Raw genomic sequence first — 21,344 nt, forward strand, 5'->3', positions numbered from 1 at the left:
CTACTAAGTATACTAAGGCAGTTACAGTACAGGCATCAGGAATGTCAAACTTAAAGAAAAGGGAGCATCCAATAAATGACTTACCAACCAAGTCTGCAAATACAAAAAAAGGAAAGAAACAGTTGGATATAGGCAACCAGTGAACAGACAGAATCCACTGTCTGCTAACCTATTCAATAATGGAGTAGCTGCATATAATAAATATCCCCTACTTGAAGTGGCTAATCTAATGGAAGTATCTTCAGGTGAAACAGAGATGACACATTCAAACCCAGCAATAACAATAGACAAAGTTTCAGCTATGGAAAAATCTTGGGTGGATGCATCTTTCAGTAATGAAATCTTCGATTGCTCTGGCCCTAAAGGTTGAATGGAACATGAGATTATGTTATGCTGATTTGCTTTTCTGCTTTTTTAAAAAGAGTTAGCACAGAGGAGTCTTTAATAACAGAAAATGGGTAATTACATAATTTTTTTCTATATGTGGTTAGGTTTTCCTGAGCAATCAGTGGTATGCTTCATTGAGGGTTCCTAGCTACCTATCTGATTTCCTTCTTTCTTTTTTGCATCTAAGGTTTGTTCTTGGAGGTTTTTCCCATAAGCAACTGTTACTTTATTCATAATTTGAAATTATTTTGTTGTCTGTTTTTTTTTCAATATCAGGAATACTATTTCATGTGCACCATTTGGATAAGGTAAGGCATGATGATACCTAAAATAATACAGGACCAAAGTATAATGTAGTTAATGACAACAAGGCAAGAACCGACATAGATCAGGTTAGAGGTAAACAAGGGGTAAGTGATAATCATTTTTGGCAGTAAGCTGGAATGTATGTAATATATCAACTCCTTATAGAACAAAAGAGATATCCCAGCACTTACAGCAAATGAAAACCTGTTGGGCCATTCAGCATGAATCCAAAAAAAAAATGATTTTATATATATATATATATATATATATATATATATATATATATATATATATATACCACTAAAGTATTTTCCAAATGAAAAAGGAAATATGCTAGTTGTTCAACAACTGCAAAAAAAAAAAGGGGAGGGGTTGTTAAGTAATCAGTGGAGATGTATAATCAAGAAGGAAGCCAACGATCACTAGGTAGATGGGTAGCACTACATGTCAACATGTCAGAGGACCCAATAGTTTTGATAATTTTTTCAAACTAAATGATAGTAACATGGGTCCTTGGCTGGTACTTCAAAATCTTTTAAGGACATGGGTTATGCCCTACTACCACATTCTCCTGACAGGTTCATAGATTAATACTAGGCTAACTGCCTTGGTGGGCCATTTTAAGTCTAGCCAATTAAACCATCTGAGAATCAAACCCTGCACCTTCTGTCTGCAAGATAAACACCTTAACCACTATGCCAATTTCCTTCACTAAAAAAGCACATCCCCAAACAGGGAATTGAAACCTAGACCCTCAGATTAAAAGTCAGATGCTCTACCGACTGAGCTATCCAGGCTTTGACAGGGGGTGTAAATGCAGGATAGATTACCCAAACTTGCCAGTTTACTTCAAAACTTAATGAGTGAATTTGAGTTGGTGGGCAGTTGGAGGATGTTACATCCTAAAGAAAATGATTATATATTTTTAATATGGCAAGAGCTCAGCGAGTCAATGGGACATGAGGCTCCTTAATAGAGTATTAATGCCACAATGTCAGGATGTTCAAATAGTTCCCAATAGACTATCAAATCATGCCATGTTACAATTAGATTTACAAGATGAGCATCCTGATTCAGTATGGAGATTAAATCCCCTGTTACTAAATAATAAGGATTTTATAAAAAATGTTCACTAAATGGATGGAAGAATGCTGGGATAGCCATTTAATTGATTAAGAGGAGATTAATGTCACTTGGGCTCAATTCAGGTAGGAGGCAAGAAGAAGGATTAGAAAATATTTGAACAAGCTTTGGGTGGTGAAAAGAAAGAACCTAGCATATTTAGAAACTCATATTAATCAAGTGGAACACCTTTGTAAACTGAGTAAACTCAGCAATGTGTTGTAAATGGAAGAGTTAAAGCAGTTGAAAGCACAATATAGTCAGACTATGACTATAATCATAGCAGAAAAATGAGTGAGGATGAAGCTGTTTTATTGGGCTACAGGTATATCATTACAGAAACTGTTAGCACAGAGATGTAAGGAACATCAACTGGATATATCTATTATGGCATTAAAAAATCAAAATGGCTAGATTAGTGTGAGTCTATATAATTTCAGTGAATGCTTAAAATAGCGAATGCTGTTTAATCGACCCAATAAGTCAAAATTCTTAAATTTCAAACACACGGAACAGTGATTTTTTTTCCCAGGGGAAAAAAATCACTGGACCATGTTTGGGACATTGTTATTTCCTCAACTGCAGTGCATTCCCAGATTTGGTATAGTTAAGTAGGTGGGGTGTAGGGTGTACTGCCCCCCACACTGGGGGTTGTGGGGGGCAAAGCCCCCCCCCCTTATTTTGCGTTCTGATTTTTATTTTTTTTTATGTAGCAGCGATTTTTTTCCCTGGGAAAAAAAATGCTCTTCCTTGTGTTCAAGATTTAGGGATTTTGATTTTAATGGTTCGATTAAACAGCATTTGCTATTTTAATCATTCACTGTTATAATATAGACCCATTAGTGTTATGGTCTGATTGCTTCAAAAAAGGAAAAACTAAGTTTCCAGAATGTTTAATGAAAGATTATAAGTTGGATGAATCTGTAAGCCAGTTAATGTTATGCATCAGTAAGAAATTAAATGAATTTGCAGATAATATGAGTGAAGAGGAACAGAACACTATTTCCACATTATATGAATAAATTAATGTTATCATAAAAGGTAAATTGACCTACAAAGGATGCTTGTCCATGTTATATAAGTTAAATAATAATAATAATTTTGATGCAAAATTCTGGAACTTTTTAGATAGTAGTGGATTGAAAGACTCAGTAGATGGTATGAATACATTTTTAACTTAAACTAGTTAGTCAAACTTCTTCAAGTTTATACTGGAAAGTGTTTATGTGGAAATATATACATAAAATGTTTTTATTCCCTATAAAATCTCTAAGTTTGGTAAAATGCTTTCAGTTTGTTGGAGATGTAGTAAAGATGTAAAAGCTGATTGGACACACGTTTATGGATTGTGAAAAATTAGATATATATTGGGAAGAGATAAGTATGTTTTTTTAAGTGGTTATGCTCTGATAATTGTTTTTTAACTAGCTTAATAATTCTAATAAATGTTCTACTTCCTTTATATGTAAAGGCCAAACAACAAAAATTGTTTTGGAGTATCCTGGCAGTAGCTAGAAAAGTTATTACAAAAAATGGAAATTAAATGCAGTTCCTACATTCAAACATTTTTTTAAATTTAACAGCAATACTATGTAAAACTGAAAAAGAAGCAATCAGAATAAGATAAAAAAAATCATACTAAAACTTTTAGTGGTTGGGACAGTTTTGAAATGTTGCTATTGAAATATCAAGACTCTTAATGTGTTAATTGTATACGATTACCTTGATGATTCAATTCCTAACATTGTATAAGTATGTAATGTTGAATTTCTTCCATTCTGTGTATGTATTGTTAATTAATGAATTAAATAATTAATAAAAACTTTCTTTGCAAAAGATAGAATCAAAATGGAGAAATGCATCTGGACAGGAACACGGTCAATAAAACATTTACTTTAGACTATTATTAATTTGTAGAGATTCAGGGGTGGATAGGTGAAAGGCTTCAAATACACAGGCTGTCAATGAGTCAAATAGAATTTCTGAGTATGCCATTAACAAGAAAAGAAATAGGGAAGGCTATTGATGGCCTACAGTGGGAAAGCTCCAGGGACAGATGGGGTATCAGTTTATTTTTATCAAAAAAATAGAAGTATCCCATACCTTTCTGATATTTATGCAGGCAATGGTTGGTAAGTCATTCCCTCATAAACTATATACAGCTAAGGTACTTATGTTGTTGAAACCTAATAAGGAAAATGGATCCAGCAAATTATAGACCAATTTCACTTTTGCATACTGAGTTTAAAATATTTGTGAAAATTTTAGCTAGCCGGATACATTGATATCTCCCAAGATAATAGTGACCAGTCACAATGGATTCATAAAGCAATGAGGGAGCACCCCAATCTAGTTAGTTTATAATTAAATATTCAAAGGGGATGTCAATGAAATAATCTATTGACTGCAGCACTTTAATTAGATTTTAGTAAAGAAAGAAAAAAAACGGGTGTATATTATATCCTCGAAGAGGCGTCCCATCAAACGCCTCTTCATCGACACACAGTCAGTGATATCACTGAACTGCAAATGTTCACATCACCAATTTCTTTACCTGGGAAATAAAGCGCTTGGCCATCCCTGTTAGCTTGCCGTTTTATCTACTGTAGTGCCATCTCAGAGTTGGTATATTTAGTTAGGGGGGGTATGGTGGGCACAGCCCCCCACATTGGGGGTGTGGGGGTGAAGCACCCCACTTTGTTATGTTTGCAGTAATGTGTTTGTGCTTTGAGGGCAACAGATTTCTTTCCCAGGGAAGGTAATCGCTGTTGTGAACGTTCACAGTTTAGTGACTTCGCTGATTATGTGTCGATATTTGAGGATTTAATATAGACCCAAAAAACCTGATATGATTTAGTGATGATTATCTAAAAATGTATGTGTTTCCATTGTAAAAGAGTCTTCCGTGCTAATGGGAAGAATATATAAAGATATTTAACTCTTTTATTTTTAACTGATAAGAAGAAAGGCAAAATTGTGATACTTAAAGATCAATTTAGTAATTATTCTCAGCCTAGAAATCATTTGCCTTATCTTATTTTTCTTAACAGAAGCACAGTGTTAAACAGAGCCTGTGCTCGTGTAAAGAACAAATGAGCACAGTGTCAAGCAGAAACTATATATACATATGTTACTGAGCTGCTGAATATAGCCAAAACAATGAATTTGGTGAGTTTCATAATTCCTTAAAAAAAGGTAGAATAATTTCAAGTTGTCACAGTGGTGCAATGAGTAATGGTGCCACCTCACAGCAAGAGGTTCTGCAGTTCCCCTTGCCTTGAAAACCCCATGAATAATGGGAACTGTCTGTAGGGTCAACTAGGATTAGGTTGTGTCTTGTAGGAGAGGGAGTCAGTGGGAATAATTTAAGTAAATATAACATGTTATGAAGTAAGGTCATAGCTACTAAAAGAAACAGACCTGGTGTATTCAAAAGTTGTGGATCTGCTCAGATCATGTAAAACTGGTTTTGAGGCTAAGAGAATTAACTGATGAAAATGAGGACTATAAAATAAAATATGAGTACAATTATAAGTAAAATGAGAAATAATGGCAGAACAGTTTGTAAATGTACTGGATATGAAACCATTGCCATGAAACAATGTATTATAGCAAAGAAAGAATTATGATGAGGGAGACACTGATTCATAGGTTCATACAAAGTTGCTAGGCTATTGACCCAAGGGTCATTTAAGTCTAGCCTATTTCGCCAATTATATTTCAAGAGAAAAAGTCTAGTCAATGCCTAAGATTATTATTAGTAATGAGTTCTGATGTACAGGACAAATGCATAAGTTAACAGTTTGACCCTTTAGTCCAACCCCCTGGAAATCAGAGAGGTTGAGTAACCAGGTTTATCCTCAGACTTACAATGGCTTCAGGGGGTGCAGAGGGAGGCAGAGGGAGGGGAAGGGGCACAGTGAGGTTTTAAAAGGTGAATATTTACCGAGTGATGGCAATTTTGGTGATAATTTGATTAAGGATGGGCCAACATTTTCTTGGGAAGGCTACACCACTTTCAATTATAATGACCTGGAGTTGAATCAAACATATTTTTCTTTGTTTTCTAGGGGGTTCTCCTTTATCCCTAAATGCAAATCTGACATCTCTAAGGTGATTATCAACCTGAAGTTATTTTTGAAGAAAATGAATTTAAAAGATTTTATGGTCAGAAAGATGAACAAGTAAGCACTGAAGTACCAAAAAGGAAGAGTACTTTCAACCCTCCTTTACACCCCCAAATTAAGAACTTTGAATTACTTGCTGTGAGTGAACTTAGGAAAGGAGTACTAAAGAAGCGTTCCCCTAATCTTACTAAGGAAGAGAATGATTTATTGAGACAGATTAGGTGTAATAAATACCCGAGGGTTATGAAACCTGATAAGGGTGGGGGTACTGTTCTCATGAGTTCTATTATTTACTAACCAAAAATGATGGAAATTCTGAATGACTCTAACAAATAGAGTATCCAGAAATTAAATTAACATAGCACAACAATGAATACATTTGACATTAGATGGTTTATTGTTGGAAGGTTTAATTTACCTAGATATACACACCTTTCTATACAATGACAGGCCACTGGTTCCATCTATATTTGGAATAGCAAAGGTGCACAAGAATATATTGGATCCACCTTTAAGGACCATAGTTTCAGCTGAGGGCTCTATTACAGCACCTTTGGCTAGGTATTTGGACATAAAGTTCAAGGCAATCCCAAGAGTAATGTTTTGAAAGATTAAGATTCCTGAGATTTTTTGAGATGTGTAAAAAATGATTTGTATTATGACCATGTGTTATTTGCAACAAATTGACATTGTGAATCTCGTTGGTTCCATACTCCACAATGTGGGGATGACATGGTTCAAAGAAGCCATTAGTGAGTTTACAGGCCTGAGCTTTAATGAATTTTGTGTGTGTGCCTAGTTTTGATGGAGATTGTTTTAAAGAACAATTTTGTGTTCTTTGAAGGAGAAATTTTCTAACAAACCAGTGGTGTAGCTATGAGAGCTAGATATGCTCCCATATACGCTAATATTGTGCTGATGGCTTGGGAATGTAAATTTATTTTTAATTCACCATTCAAGGACTCATGGGTGCTTTACAAATGTTTCCTTGATGATATAGTTATTTTTTGGGTGGACACTGAACCTAGATTTTTTGAGTTTATGGATTACATTGCCAATACCATCAGCTTTTTGAAATGTATGAGTCAAGTTAGTCATTCAAGATTGGAATACTTGGATGTGGCTACTGATAAGAGCAATGGTACTTATAAATCTGAGGTGTTCAGGAAGGAGACATACTCCAACTCTTTCCTTCATTTTCATAGTGCCCACTGATTAACACAAAAAACGAGTATTGTGAAGGGTCAGCTTGTCAGGATAAGTAGGATGACCTCTGATGATGGTGATTTTGAAGTGCAATTAGATACAAACTATGAAAACACAACAAAACGAATGCCTTAACTGAATCACCGCATATTCGTCAGTTCAACTTCATTCGATGAGCATACCAACTTCTACCACCATTTTTATATAGTCCTTGATTAATCAATGAACAATCAGTTATTAAGGTTTTTTTTTTAAGTTTTTAATAAGGTTTTTTCATCTACTACATTTTATTCTTATGCACCTAACAATGTGTTACTGTGGCTTTAAACTTGGGGCTTTTGTTAATTGATTAATCAAAGACTATATAAAAATGGTGGTGGAAGTTGGTATGCTCATCTGATGAAGTCGTACTGACAAAAATGCATTGATTCAGTTAAGGTGTTCGTTTTGTTGTGTTCTCATAGTTTGCATCTAATAAAGTTTGTGGTTTTATCTGGTGAACCTTCCAGTGCCTTGTTTTTTGGTTATTGGTTTGAATTGAGGCACTTTTTCCACCTTTTTCATTTATTTTGAAGTGCAATACCAGTTGCTAATTAACATGTTTAAAGACAGGGGCTATCCAATTCATTTGATAGATGAGATATATAATGAGGTGAAGCAGGGTCATACCAACAAGTTCACCCCAATTATAGGTAAGGACTTCACCATAAGAGCTGAGGATCTATATAATACTAGTCTGTCTAGCAACTTTGAACTTGCCTTTGTAACTGAATTTAATGGGGATTCGTATAGTGTTAAAAATATTTTGGAGAAGGAATGGAACAGGTTCTCCAGTTTAACAAATCTTAATGGATTGACCAGTGTCCCATTTAAATGTATTTTTAGGAAGGGACAGAATATGAAAGAATTGCTGGAACAAAAAATGTATAATCTTTCAAACCGTGACAAATTTGGAATATTTAAATGTGGTAAATGTTCACAATGCCCTTATATTAAACATGATGGTAAAGTGAATTTAGAGGCTAGGAATAGACATATTTATGGTAAAGCATATACCACATGTGACTCCAAGGGGTTGGTATATTTGGCAAATTGTGTTCACTGCACAGCTTTCTATGTCAGACAGAAAGGAAGTTAAAGCAGAGATTATATGAACACGTTAATGGCATGAAAAATAAGAATAATAGGAATGCTTTATACCAACATTGTTTGGATTGTCCAAGGGCAAAATTTTTTTTTGTCTTTGGACAGATCTCTGTGGATGTCAGGGTGGTTTATGGGAGGCTCGTATTAAATATAGGGAGTTGTACTGGCAGCTTGTCTTAGAGTCAAATGAACCCCCAGGCTTGAATGAAAATGTTTCTTTACCCCAGTACTTAAGATGAGGTCAACGAGATTGCAGAGTTTTCTTGTTAATATTGTACAATAACATTATTTATAATAACACTTTATAATTATAACTTTATACATATTTTATAAATATTTTATAATTGTTTATATTTTGATTTTCCTTCCCATGTCTTTTCTGTTTGTCTCTTTGTTTCTTGGTTGCGGCATGCAATAACTGATTTGCCTACAAGATGATGCTATTGCTATTGATTTTTATGGAAGAGTCAATGCAGTGTTTTTTGCTATTGAATTTTAATGGTGTATTATCATAGGTTCATAGGTTCATAGGTGTGTACTAGGCTAATGGTCCTGGAGCCTTTATAAGCCTAGCCCATAGAAATGCCCTTGCATTGTGCAGCTCAACGTTAGTTCCCAGTGCCTCTATCAAGTAGAGCCACTGGAGTGATCCCTGTGGTGAACTTTCTATTACCCATCCACTCATCAAGATTTCTCTTGAAGAGGGACATCAAGGTGCTCTGCTTGACATGTATGGGAAGGCTATTCCAGAGCATGGGTAGTCTCTGGGTGAGGAACCTGTCCCTTCAGCATGTCCTGTTGATTGTGGTAATGAGGTTGAGGTCTCTTGAGCGTGTGGTGTGGAGGGATTGGGATTTCTTTAGATGTAGCATTTCTAACAGAACTGGGTCAGACATGGCTTTGTAAGTCAAGCAGAGATTGCCTCTAAGTAGGAGATATGAGACAGAGAACAGCTGGAGTCTTTTGAGTCTGTCTGTGTAGGACATGTGTTTAATGTGTAGGATCCTCTTTGTGAGGTACTTCTGTGACCTCTCCAGCTGTTGCAGGTGTCTAGTGAGGTACATGCCAAATGGGGCATTATACTCGATGATTGATCTAATGAGGAAAGAGTAGAGAGAGAGAGATGATGACCTCTTTCTTCCTGGATGCAAAACCCTTGGTAATGAGATGTGCCAAATAAAAAGACTTTCTGACCACAGTGGCAATGTGGTGGTCAAAGGAGAGGCTGCTGTCAACCTGCATCCCCAGATCTCTTATAATGGCTTCAGTGTTCAATTGGCTCCAATCAATGTGGTAATTAGTGGGAACTAAGCTTTTACCAAAGTGGATGACGATGCATTTTTTGGCATTAAGCTTAAGGCCATGGTTTCGACCACTCATTAGTCTCAGTGATGCCTTTCTGTAGGATGTCTGCATCACTTGGTGAGTTAATAATGGCTCCCAGCTTGCAGTCATCTGTGAACTTGGTCAGCCAGAGTCCCTTTGTTTTGGCCTGGATTTCTGAGAAGTAGATGCCAAACAGGAGAGTTTCCAGGACCGATCCCTGAGGGACTCTACTCGTGACTGGTCGGCAGTGTAACTTGGAGTCTGCTACTTTCATACTGTGTGTTCTATCTGTGAGCCAATTTGCAACCCACCTAGAGATATAGGTGTTGATGTCTAGTTTGGTGAGTTTATCAATAATTCCTGAGTGAGAAATGGTATCAAAGGCCTTGGCCAGATCAAGGTAGGCTGTATGCACTGCCTTACCTTCATCCACAGCCCTGGTGACTGACTCAAAGAAGTCAACCAGGTTGAGCAGGCATGGTGTCCTTTTCACAAAGCCAAACTGCGTGAGGTCTCGAGTTTGGAGATTTCCTATATCTTTGTTAATCAGATCCATGATGATATGCTCCATAGCTTTAAGTATCAGACTCATTAGGCTAATGGGGTGATAGTTCCCAGGGTCTGTATTTGCTCCCCCTTTATGGAGAGGGATGACTGTAGCAGTGCACCATTCGGTAGGGACAAAGCCTGAGGTGAGGCTGTGACTGAACAGGGCACACAGATGTGGTGCCAGTTCTCTTTGGAGTTCATGTAGAACACAGCCAGGGATTTTATTGGGTCAGATGGAAGCTGTATTCTTGGGCTTGGACAACGCAGCTTTAACCTGTGCTGCAGTAATGATGTGTGCCTGGAATTCTTCCTGTATTGTAACTGATCCTTTGCTGGGGAGAGAGGGGTAAAGTTGGCACTGAATCTGTCAGCCAGTATGTTGGCAATATCTGTTGTTTCAGTATAGGAGGTGCCACTGTGCAATAACTGAGAGCAAATCTGGGTATTGCCGTGGAGGTTATTGATATAACTATAGAAGGCTCTGTGATTGTTTTTAGTGTCTGCCGCAATTCTGCCTTCTTAGGTTCATAGGTGTGTACTAGGCTAAAGGCCATGGAGACTATATAAGCCTAGCCCAAGAAGATTCCCTGGGATCATGCCACCCGGTTAGTTCCCAGTGCCCCTGTCAAGCAGGGCCATTGAAGCAATCCTGGGGGGTGAACTTCCTATTGCCCATCTACTCGTCAAGATTTCTCTACAAGAGGGCCAGTGAAGTGCACTGCTTCACGTGACTGGGTAGTTTGTTCAAGAGTATGGGAAGTCTCTGGGTTAGGAACCTGTCCCTCTAGCATGTTCTGTTTATTGTGGGAATGAGGTTTCAGTCCCTGGAGCATGTGGCATGGAGGGATTGGGATTTTTTAGGTGTAGCATATCAAACAGCTCTGGGTCAGACATGGCTTTGTAGGTCAAGCAGAGATCGCCCCTAAGTAGGTGATATGAGACAGAGTATAGCTGGAGTTTTTTGAGTTTGTCCATACAGGGCATGTGTCTAAGATGTAAGATGCTCTTAGTTAGGTATTTTTGTGGCCTTTCCAGTTGTTGTAGGTGTCTAGTGAGGTACATACCAAATGGGGCATTATATTCTATAATATGTATAACGAGGGATGAGTAAAGAGGGATTATGACCTCTTTCTTCCTGGATGAGAAACCTTTTATAATGAGATGTGCAACATAGAAAGACTTTCTGACCACAGTGGCAATGTGGATGTTCTTCGTTTTCCATTGCTGCAGTCCTGACTATTGGGTAGGGTAGTCCCGCGTCCGTCCGCCGAATCAGAGAGTTCTGACGCTGGTCAGGGCAGCAGCACGCATTAGACTGAGCACAGCACGTCAGGGTACAACGCGCATGACCGACGCCTTTTCCTCAGTCTTTTTCATGCATGCAGAGATGCAGAAGCAGTTTTGCGAGTGCAGGTTTTCAAACCGGAGTTTCAGACCTAAAGTCAGAGACCTAAAACGAAACACTTGTGTTTTTTTACTAGTGGTTTTTTTTTTTTTGGTTTTTTTAGCCTTTCCATTTTTCGAATGTCAAAAAAAAATAAGGGGCGTTTTTCTTGTGGGAGTAGATTACCTATCCTAGGATTACCATGCCTAGTACCTTGGGTGCCTAGGCACAGCGTTGTTGGTTGCCGTTGTTGTTTGCCTAGGTAGGGTTAGCTATTAATTAAGTTAAGGTTTATGCCAGGTACGCCAGGTTAGTGTTTGGGAAATTTAAAAAGATAAAGCGCAAATCCTGACCGGCCCGCTTCCTCCCACAGCTGAACCCGCAGTCCCGGACAGCGGCTTCTGGACAAGGAAAGTGCAGCCACCGCAGGAGCCAGAGGTTTTTCACAGTGGAGCCAGAGGTTTTACTAGGAGTTTCCATGGAGTCCAGGGGGAAACTTTTACTATTACAGGATGTGGCTTCGGAGAGGTCCCGCCAGGCTGAGGGGGCTTCAGGTGACTGCTCTTCTCCCTCTCAAACTTCTTAGTTAGAGCCTCCCTTCTCTTCCTGCAGGGCTTTCCCTAGCATTTCGGTTCATTCCTGGGGCTTCTAATGTGCCTAGCTCTTCAGGAGAAGAACTATATGCAAATGGGCAGAGTTCTGATTTAGATTTGATAGGAGAAATGATAGTTGATAGTTTTGAACAGTGTTCAGAGGTTCTTCTGAGTTTTTTAGTTTAGTGTTAGGTTAAAACAGTTCATTCTGTTTTGTTCCATGGATGCAGACCCCAGATCAAAATTCTGATGATTACTTATTCTATGATACCACATCTTTCCTTTCTATGGATGTATCAGGATCATTCCAGGAAGGGGGAGGCTGGCAGGAGTTTTTTTCATTGGAAGCAGAGGCCAGGGTTACTCTGTAGGAAAAGGCTTGGGGAAGATTTATGAAGGCCCAGCATGATTCCCTGCTATTCCCTCTGGTGGAACCTCCTTGGAAGATGTTTCCCTGGAGCCCTGTCTAGGGCCTGATTGGCTTAAGAGTGCTGATGGAGCTCCTAAACTATATTATAAGGGGCCTAAAGGTGTTAAGGTCAGTTTATAAATCCTCCTTGGATTTCTAAGGCGCTCAAAGGTAAAAAAGGTGTTGGCAAGAAAGGTGTTGTTCCCCTCTTCCTTCTGAGGCATTGAATTGTTAAAGGGCAGCAGGTTTGGATTAAGAGTGTATGCTTTTCAGAAATAGCCATGCTAAATGCTGTGGAAGTTTCAATACACAAAAAAATTAGCCGCAATTGATAAATGTATGAAATTCTAAGTGGGAAGGTGTTGGAAAGAAAGTATTGCTTGTAAAGTAATGCTGGATTTTGGTCATGTAGTGTAGTTCTTTGGTATAGCTTTTTGTTTATGGGCCACCAGTTTGATCAAGCCGCTGCTATGCTCTGGCTTTTACCAGGTGTTGTCTTGAGGTTCTTCTTTTTGTTTTGGCAGAATTTAGAGGGAGCATGTTAAGACAAGAGTTTGATGTAAAGTTTTTGTAAAAGCGCTGTGTTCCAAAGCTGTGTAAAGTTTGAAAAAAAAGTGGAGGGGCAACTGCCAAAGATTTTTTGAAACTGGCAAGTCTATGGTGGTGCAGACGCAAAGTTTGCTAGAAAGTGGCCTGCTAGGGGGTGTTCCTGTATTTTAGGCTCATCTCCACGGGTAGGGGTAGCCCCCAGGTCTTCTGCAGGAATCAAGGTTCTTTAGGGCCTAGAACAGGGAGTTCAGTAGGCCAGACTTCTGGTGAGGGCAGGGGTCAGTCCTCAGCTTTAAACTCCAACCCAATAGCTAGTCCAAGGAGCTGGCATGAAGACTGTCAAACAAAATTGGTTTTTGATTTTTCCAGACAAATTTTTCAAGAAAAGGTGGGATTAATTACTCAAAGACAGACAAGTCAGATTCTCAGAAACAAGGTTCACAGGCAGACCAGACACTCCTGCCTAGGAAAAAGATGCTCACAACGTTTCTCCGTTTCTAAGAAATTCGGGCTCCTTAGAACAGTTTCACAGAAGATGTAATTTGCCAGGCCAGTCCTCTTTGTATCCCTAAAGGTTCCCAGTGGATTTCTGTGGACCTTGCCAAAGTTGCCAAAGAAGGGGAATACGCTAACCTGGATTTTTCTCTCCTCCCTCACAACGTTTTTGACCATGTTCAAGATGTGCACGTTTGCGTTACAGCAGACCTCTTCTCTGCGGCGATCCTCAATTCTATGGTTGTGCCTGATGGGCTGCACTTGCTATTCAAGTAGTCCTTTAAGGCTAAGTTGCAGTCTCTAGAGGCTTTTCTCCTTATGCTTTCTCATTATCAGTTCTCTGCATTGCCCTTTACTTTTCAAACTGAAAAAAGGTATTGGCTCCAAGGGCTCCTTACTTCATAGCACAAGTATTGCCTAGGTATTCTCTAATGAAAGACTGGCCAAACAGCGCTGAAGAAAAGAAGAGAATCTGTTAGAGCTACAATAGCATTCTGGCAGGATATTCTTGCCCAGTAATAAAGTCCAACACTTAAGAGCGAAATAACCATCAGTCTAGTACCTCTCAAGACTTATTGCCTTTGAGTGAGACTGAATACACCCAGGACAGACTTTTTTAGTCCCCGGACAAATCCAATTTGTCATGGTACTACTCCCAATGAACTCTCAGTCAGTCCGGACTGACTGCAAAGTCATGTAGATCAAGTTCTTGGTAATGGCTTCCATCAAACTGTTCATCTAATGAATATGCTTCAAAAGTGAAGCTACACAATTATCTCAAAAACGTTGTACAACAGATTCACTGATATTTGGATGACAAAATGCATTCTTGACTAATGCTTCAAAAAAGAATGTTGTACAGGGCTCCAGGAGGAAAGTCACCTCAAGGAACTCTCTGTGACCCGGATACAGAGGCGAGTCAGATTAATGCACATAGATGCTAGGAACATTGCTTGGGGACTCAATCATCTACAGACAACACAAACTGACAGGTCCATCAACAAGGACTACAGACACATCATTAGCAAGCAAAGCTTTTATTGATTGGGATTACAAGCATTGCTGGCTTTCTTAACAGGGATTCTAACAGGCCACAGAACTGTCAACAACTGTCACAGACAAGCCATACACACAAATCACACAGCTATGGATTCAATGGGATATCCTATGATTTTGCAAGCGCTTATTTGGCTGGAGCTCCTCTTACGGATGCAACTGACTCTCTGTAATGAGTGCAGCAGAGGAGCACAGTTCTCCTGACCAAATCATGGAACGGCGCCAAAGTGATGGACCAGAGATGTAAAAACAACTGGTCATGTGTCATGGGGAAACTCAGTGTCAAAAGACAAAAGCTTCCACCCTCTGCCACCAGCTCCATATTGAGTAGCTAGCAAAGGGGTTCACACACACAGGGAGTCAAGGATGAGCTCTTTTAAGTGGATGTTCTGTCTCTCAGTTTCCACTTCTTACTGTTCTTGTTTTTCCACCTCTGGGGCCTTGATTTAACAGGATTCTTATCTTCTTGATGTGTTGGATTCCAGGCATTTCTGGTACTCCAGATTACGGAGTAAGGTAAAGTACCCACTAGACCGAGTCTGGTAATTTTTCCTCTGATTAATCATAGATATGATGTCTCTCAACACTACTCATCTAAACGCCTGGCATATTCTGTGTTGAAACACAGCAGAATCTAACTTCCTCAACAAGTTTTAAAATGGAAACAGGGAAGCTGTCAAAATTTTCATTAAGGACTAGGAAGCCTTAAATGAGTTAGAAGACCTAGTTTGGAGTGCAAAAACAAGAATTTTTATTTCTTCTGATATTAGTTAGGTGTGGCTCTTCAATATAGATTTCTGGCTCTGAAGGAGTTTTGCTCTTCTCCATTAAGATTCATGTTGCGACAATTTCCATCTCTACAGATTATGACCCACCTTTGTTTTTCGCATTCTTTGTTCAACGAGTTTCTTAGAGGGGAAAAGAATATAAGACCCCACAAGGGCTCCCTACTCCTGCTTGGGATCTCAATTTTTTAGTTGGAGCTTTTACTCTACTACCTTTTGAGCCTGCAGCTACTGCTGAATTGAAATACTTGTCATGGAAGTGAATTCTGCTGTTTGTACTGGAACACTGCAAGGAGGACTGCTACTTTGTTGGCTATTACTTCTGCAATTTTTTGATTCTGCTTTAATGAGTGAGGTCATCATAGAGCCTGATTGGGTTTGTTGCCGACTTGGTATTTTTACGGTTTGTCTTTTATTCAAATCTAGTGTGGTTTTTCAGTTTATGCATTCACCATTCCAAAATTTTTGCACACACTTCAACAGCATTTCTAAATGCGCACAAACACTTCTAGAGGTTGCTTTAGACCCCAGCAGGCACAGGACCTATCATTTTGTTAGCTGCTTTGAGTTTAGGTGTCTCAGGCACAGTTGTTTTTACTCAAAGCCTTTTCACAGGGCTTATTTGTTGCATTTTAAACTATTTCTATGTGGATCTTTGTTATTCAGCATGCTGTCCCATTCCACTGGGGCTACTGCCACTGCTCCACTCATTTAAGGGGGGTGGAGGCTAAAGGCATTTGACTGCAGCAGCTAACTTTCAGATTTGCTTAAGCCTCTCCACTTGCTGTATCAGGCTTCCTATCAAGCATTAGTCTTGGCCACTCTTGCCACATGTTTTGCTCTGTAGCAGCCATGTTGTTTTTGCTTTATGAGGTGTCAGCTCTTTTTTCCTTACCTTTGCTTTGGGATTCTACCCAATGCTTTGCACTCAGAGAAAAGCCAAAGAACTGCAGCAGTGGAAAATCTACCCTAACTGTAATCAGAAAGTAGATTCTTCATTATTGGTCTACCTCTCCTTCCCTCCATTGCTGAAGTCCAATTTACATGAGGACTTTTACAATGTGGTTATCAAAGGAGAGGTAGCTGTCAACCTGTGTCCCCAGGTCTCTCATAACTCCTTCGGTGTTTAGTGGACTACCAACTATGTGGTAGTTCACGGGCACTGAATTTTTCCCAAAGGGAATGACAATGCACTTTTTGGCATTGAGCTTAAGGCCATGGTTCTGGCACCAGTCATATGTCTCAGTGAGGCCTTGTTGTAGAATGTCTACATCAGTTGGAGAATCAATAATGGCTCCCCGTTTGCAATCATCTGCGAACTTGGTCAACTAGAGTCCCTTTGTGTTGGCTTGAACTTCAGAGAAGTAGATGCAAAACAGGAGAAGACCTAAGACCAATCCCTGTGGAATACCACTTGTAACTGGTCGGTAGTCAGATTTAGAGTACGCTACTTTTACAGTGTGGGTTCTATCAGTGAGCCAGTTGTCAACCCATCTTATGACATAAGGGTTTATGCCTAGTTTAGTGAGTCTATCTATGATTCCTGAGTGACAGATGGTATCGAAGGCCTTGGCAAGATCTAGGTAGGCTGTGTGAACTACCTTGCTCTCATCCACATCTCTGGTTACAGACTCAAAGAAGTCCATCAGGTTGAGCAGGCATGATCTACCTTTCACAAACCCAAACTGCATGGGTTCCAGAGTTTGGAGATTCCCTGTGTCCCTATTAATAAGGTCCATAATGATGTGCTCCATAGCCTTACATATCAGACTCATTAGGCTAATGGGGCAGTAGTTCCCAGGGTCTGTAGTCACTCCCCCTTTGTAGAGTGGGATGACAAAAGCAGTGCGCCATTCGGTAGGAACAAAGCCCAAAATGAGGCTGTGATCGAACATGGTACTCGGGTGTGGTGCCAGTTCACTTTGTAGTTCATGCAGAACACAGCCAGAGATATTATCAGGCCCCATGGAGGCTGTATTCTTGGCTATGAACAGTGCGGTTTTTACCTGTGTAGCCGTGATAATAGGGACTGGGCATTCCTCAGGTATTGTGATGGGCTCTTTAGGGGGTGAAAGGGGGATAAAGTTTGCATTGAATCTGTCAGGCAATATGTTGGCAATTTCAGTTGGTTCTGTGTATGTATTGCCATTATGCTATAACTCAGAGCAGATCTGAGTATTGCCATGTAGATTCTTGACTTAGCTATAGAATGCCTTGTGGTTGTTTATAAAATCTGCAACAATTTTGTTTTCATAGCTAGCTTTAGATGATTTGATGAGGGATCTCAGTTTTTTACTGAAGCTAACAAGGGAGATTTTCCAATCTTGGAATTTCACTCTTTTTTTGCAACAGTTTTTTTCCTTCTGTTGTAGAGTTTGTGTATGGTAGGGGACCACCAGCTTGGCTTCCTTTTTTGGAGGAGAGCATCTTGGTTCTGTTTGGTATGGCCCATTCCATGCACTTGTGTATGTGGTCGTACAATGCATTGGTGTATGATTCAACAGTCATGCACCTATTTTCCATTTGTGTAGGCATCATGAAGCTTGCCACCTCTGTTTTTAGAAGCCCAAAATTGGCTTTGGAGATGTTTTTTATGGTGGTTTCCTTTTTTGGGGGTGTGGGTAGGATGTGGATGTCCATGGTGATAAGCTTATGGTCAGATCTGGCCAGGGAGGAATTGATTTCAGGTGTAGAGCAATAGTCGCCCATGTTGGAAATGACCAGGTCAAGGATGTTTCTACCCCTGGTGGGGGTAAGAATGAGATGGTCCAGGGTGTTGGATTAATGAATTCCAGAAAATGTTGATCAAGTGTGTTGGTACATGAGTAATTTTCCCACTTAATGGAAAGGTAGTTAAAGTCTCCCAGTATAAGGGAACTGGGTTATACCCTAATATTTTCCAGTGTGTTTAGGAATATGGAGTGGGAGTCTTGGGACATGGTGAGGGATCTATAGCAGGTTCCAACCTGGATTGCAGTTATACCGAGTGTTAGCTGTACCTGAAGTATCTCTGATGCATTATGTCGGGCTACTTGTCTGAAGGTGTGAATAACATTTATGAATATGGAGACACCACCGGGTTTAGTGCTTCAGTCCAGGTTTGGGGGCCAAAAGGTGTGGTATGAATTATAGCCTGGTAGTGCTGAGGTGCTCTCCGGAGCTTTGAAGCAGGTCTCTGTCACTGCGCAGATGTCGATGCTCTCCATTTTAAGGAGTGCTTTGAGCGAGTGCATTTTGAGCCTTAGACTTCTAGCATCGAGTAGCATAACCCTCAGATTTCATTTGCTTGTAACTGTTACGGGGGGAGGGGGGTAATTTTGTCTTCAGGACATTGCCTAAAAAAGGCACTATAGGGGTGGCAAGAGCCTTGACCAGTATCTGGAATCCTCATAGCTGGCTTTGGAGAATTTGATGATGGATCTCAACTTTTGTTGAGGCTAATAAGAGAGTTTTTCCAGTCTTGGGGCTTCACCTTTTTCTATGACAGTTTCTTCCTTCTGTTGTACAGTTTACTAATGGCAGGGGACCACCAGATTGGCTTCCTTTTTTTTGGAGGAGAGTGTCTTGATTCTGTTGGGTATGGCTAGCTCCATGTATTTATGTACATGTTCGTACAGTGCATTGGAGTATGATTCGACAGTCATGCAGCTATTCTTCATTGGCATGGGTGCCATGAAGTTAGCCACCTCTGTGTTTGGGAGCCCAAAGTCAGCTTTGGAGAAGTTTTTCAAGGTGGTTATCTCTGTGGTGGTGTGGGTGTGATGTGGATTTCCATGGTGATTAGTTTATGGTCGGATCTGACCAGGGAGGGATTGACTATTGGTGTAGTGCAACGGTCGCCCATGTTAGTAATAACTAGGTCAAGGATGTTGCTTTCTCTAGTGGGGGTCAGAATGAGCTGGTCCAGGGCATTGGAACTGATGAATTTCAGGAAGTGTTGAGCCAGTGTATTGGTGCTTGAGTAGTTTTCCCAGTTGATGGAGGGGTAGTTGAAGTCTCCTAGTGTTGGGTTGGACTTTGATAGATTCCAGGGTGCTTAGGGACATGGAGTGAGAATCTAGGGACATGGTTGCTATCCTATAGCAGGCTACGACCTGGATCACCATCTTACCCAATATTAGTTATACCTGAAGTATCTCAGATGAGTTATGCTGGGCTACTAATATGGAGATGTGCATATCCTTTATGAATATGGAGACATCACCTCATTTGGAGCTTTGGTCCATGCTTCGGGGCTGAAAGGTGTGGAATGAGTTATAGCCTGGTAGCACAGGGGTTCTTTCTGCCACTTTAAACCAGGTCTCCATTACAGCCCTAATGTCGATGTTCTCCATTTTGAGGAGTGCTTTGAGCAGGTACATCTTGAGATTTAGACTTCTAGTGTTGAGCAGCATGACTCTCAGTGTGCATTTATTTATAGCTGTCACAGTGGTAATTTGGTCTTGGGAACACTGCCTAAAAAAGGCACTATAGGGGTGGCAAGAGCCTTAGCCAGTACCCGGAAACCCAAGGGTGACAAATGCAGGTCATCTCTGGCAACGCATCGAGATCTGTCAATCATGTCATCCCAAGCAGACAGATACTGGATCCTCTTAGAATAACACCAAAAACTTACCAATTGTTGAAGTCAATCATTTTTTGTTAGTATTGCAGTACCATTCTGGGTGATGGTAGTATACTGCTCAGGGCTAGGGTCATACCTGCCTGGGCCATATAGTCAAGAGCTCCACCATGTCTCTTTTCATGTAGTCCAGGGAGGTGCATCTCAGGTCATTCACACCAACATGAACAATGACAGAGTCATACTTGCACTTGTTGTGGATTGACCTGAGTGTGTGTGTTATGTGTGGGATTCTGGCACCTGATAGAAAGCTGACTGTTACTTTCTCCTTATTCAACCTAGTGAGTGGGGCATCTGTGTACCTCACTATTGAGTCCCCTATTAATAGTGTATTGGTCAAGGTGTTTAGCCTTAATGGCCTAGGTTGAGGGGCATACTGTGGAGGTAAGCTATGTGTCCTGTGGTTTGTGCTGTGTTGTGGTGGTTGAGTGCATTTCAGTCTTGGAGGTCTCTGCTGCTTGGGTAAATTTCTATTGAGAGCCACCACCAAGGTAGGTGTCGTTTGTGCTTTTATGTAAGAGCTGTGATGGTGAATGTCCTGGAGGGCTATGTATTCCATATGGTGTGGTGCAGGTGTTGACCTTCTCCTCTTGACCATCTAGTCCGGTCTTGGCTGGAGAGTACATAGCTTCCAATATGTTGATATAAGTGCATCTCTCACAACTCTGAGTGTTGGGAGGTAAGAGAAGAGAGTTGTTTGTGTACATAAGGCAGTTGCTACACTGCCTCAGAATGCCCAAGTGCACCAAGTTAATAAGAGAAAGCACAGGGAGCTGCCCTTTAATCATGCCTGGGGGGGGTGGTCATAACTACTAAGTTGTTGTTGTGTCTTTCGGCTTTTCCCAGTTAAGGGTTGCCACAGCGGAACTCTGGTCCGCTAATGATTGGCAGTAGATTTTTACGTTTATGTGGTCATACAGTGCATTGGTGTATGATTCAACAGTCATGCACCTATTTTCCATTTGTGTGGGCATCATGAAGCTTGCCACCTCGGTTTTTAGAAGCCAAAATTGGCTTTGGAAATGTTTTTCATGGTGGTTTCCTTTTTTGGGGGTGTAGGTAGGATGTGGATGTCCATGGTGATAAGCTTATGGTCAGATCTGGCCAGAGAGGAATTGATTTCAGGTGTAGAGCAACAGTCACCCATGTTGGTAATGACCAGGTCAAGGATGTTTCTAACCCTGGTGGGGGTAAGAATGAATTGGTCCAGGGTGTTGGAATTAATGAATTCCAGAAAATGTTGAGCAGGTGTGTTGGTACATGAGTAATTTTCCCAGTTAATG

At 40.2% G+C, this 21,344-nt stretch overlaps 1 non-coding gene across 1 annotated transcript; it reads right to left on the reverse strand.

Moving 5' to 3' along the window:
- Nucleotides 1-1,417: 1,417 nt before the first annotated feature.
- Nucleotides 1,418-1,490, reverse strand: TRNAK-UUU. Its single transcript has one exon. It is a non-coding gene; the product is annotated as a tRNA-Lys (tRNA).
- Between the last annotated feature and the right edge of the window lie 19,854 nt (nt 1,491-21,344).

Source organism: Protopterus annectens, chromosome 5.part0, assembly GCF_019279795.1.
Source record: "Protopterus annectens isolate FY-2018-M chromosome 5.part0, PAN1.0, whole genome shotgun sequence".
Taxonomy (NCBI): domain Eukaryota; kingdom Metazoa; phylum Chordata; order Ceratodontiformes; family Protopteridae; genus Protopterus; species Protopterus annectens.